The sequence below is a fragment of the Poromitra crassiceps genome (assembly GCF_964638095.1).
Source record: "Poromitra crassiceps genome assembly, chromosome: 13".
In the NCBI taxonomy this organism is placed as follows: domain Eukaryota; kingdom Metazoa; phylum Chordata; class Actinopteri; order Beryciformes; family Melamphaidae; genus Poromitra; species Poromitra crassiceps.
This window is the reverse complement of record NC_139644.1, coordinates 25,786,844-25,788,962: the sequence shown is the minus strand read 5'-3', so window position 1 is coordinate 25,788,962 and position 2,119 is coordinate 25,786,844.

Sequence of the window (2,119 nt, the reverse complement as noted above, 5' to 3'; positions counted from 1 at the left end):
GTGACATAAGGCTTGATGCTATGCTACACTTGTGCGCTCTGTCTTGCCTGGACATGCCATGGAAATAACTAGACAGCTGCTACACCCTACGCCCTGCTGCCGTGCCACACGCCTATTACCTATCCTATTACTGCCACTATAACCATTGTCTTTTCATTATCAATTAAATATATTTTTTTAAATAAATGTCAAAATTAATGATAAATGCCCATCATAACTTACCAGAGCCTAAAGTGATTCTTTCATTGCTTACTTCAAACCAGCAACAACCAAAAAGTAGGCTATGCATTTTTATAATATGAAATGGATAAATGCAAATCTTAGCGTTTGGGAAGCTGTAACCAATAGCCAATGTTGGGTCTTTTTACTTGATAAATGATTGAAATGATGAATCGATTATAAAAATGACAATGGATTCATTTTCAGTCGATCAATTGGATTAATCAACTAATCATTTCAGCCCAAGATCCTATAGGCTATATTAAATTCTATAAAGATAGTAATATGCAGATATCATGTCAATGCCTGCCTATAGGAATATTCAAGTGACATTGATTAAAAAAAACAATACAACAAGGGTACTATAGAATTATTAATTAACAGGTTATATACATTCAAGATCAAGTAATTCAGTGCACATCACCAAGAGTGTTCAAAACTACTTTTTTTGTTTATGAAATATGGGTTTAAATTCACTATGATGTACCCTATTTTTAGGCTACAGAATGTTATAGGCATATAGTTTGTATATAACTTAAGAATAGCCTCAATTCTTCTTCTGGAAAATTCCTGGAGTAGAGGGGATGGAAAGACTTCTGAATTGTTTTACTGAAGTAGAAGCATGTTTACTTCAGTTCAAATTGACTGGTGTCAGGGTGAGGGTAACTACTTAAATCTTACTATTAAGAAAACAGTGTCTCACTAAAAACAGATGTGCCTTGTTGCTCCCAAATAGATATCTTAATGATATATAGTCTACACAACCTCCCATTACATCATACTGAAAAGAATGTAGCGTAGCCTACAGTAAAACTATTGGGCTACAGTAATAAATACTATTAAAAGTAGGCAGGTACGTATACATACATAGGCCTAACGGAAGCGTGTCCTGCAACGGACAATATTTTTACAAAACTCCTGTTAAAATTGTGCTTCAAACACTGCTACAATGATCATGTCATGTTTCCGTGTAGTTTAACGGCGAAAACGTTAAGTCGAACTTCTTTCTAGCAACATACCGTTGAAATAATTTCTTTTAGTTGTGTCTTTGATTTACCAGAGTCGGGGAACGGAAGCTACCGCTGGCGTCTTAACTGAAAGCTGCTCTTGTCCTGTTACGGACAGCTCACTCTGCGGCTCTGCTGGCCTCTCTCTCTGACGGAAAGGAAGAGAGGCTGGCTAGCGAGACTAGCAAGCCAGTGGTTAGCAAGCCAGTAATAGTCAACAAAGAGTGGCTTGTAGTGGTCGCTGAGTCCCATTTTGCTGCATTATTGCCACATGCTGGCCTTGTTGTGTTTTAGACAAAACTAGCGTTAGCTAGCGTAACCGTGTCCTGCAACGGACACCTGGACGCCTGTTTCGTCACGTCCGGGTCAGAGGTCTCTCGACGTGGTTTCCGGTACTTTAGCAGGCATTTCAGATGCTGGATCGCCGCTTTGTGAAAGTGGAACTAATTTATACATCTATATGTGTCAATATGTGGAATTTCATATGAATATGTGCATGGTAACATGTCAAATTACTTTAGGAAAGTGACTTTGATGACAGAAAGCCATAAGACGTGCTTGGGCGACGAGAGTTACTGATCGTTAAAGTTGCTAGCTTGCTAGCTAGCTAACGCTAGTTTTGTCTAAAACACAACAAGGCCAGCATGTGGCAATAATGCAGCAAAATGGGACTCAGCGACCACTACAAGCCACTCTTTGTTGACTATTACTGGCTTGCTAGTCTCGCTAGCCAGCCTCTCTTCCTTTCCGTCAGAGAGAGAGGCTTGCTAACCAGCAGAGCCGCAGAGTGACCTGTCCGTAACAGGACAAGAGCAGCTTTCAGTTAAGACGCCAGCGGTAGCGTCCGTTCCCCGACTCTGGTAAATCAAAGACACAACTAAAAGAAATTATTT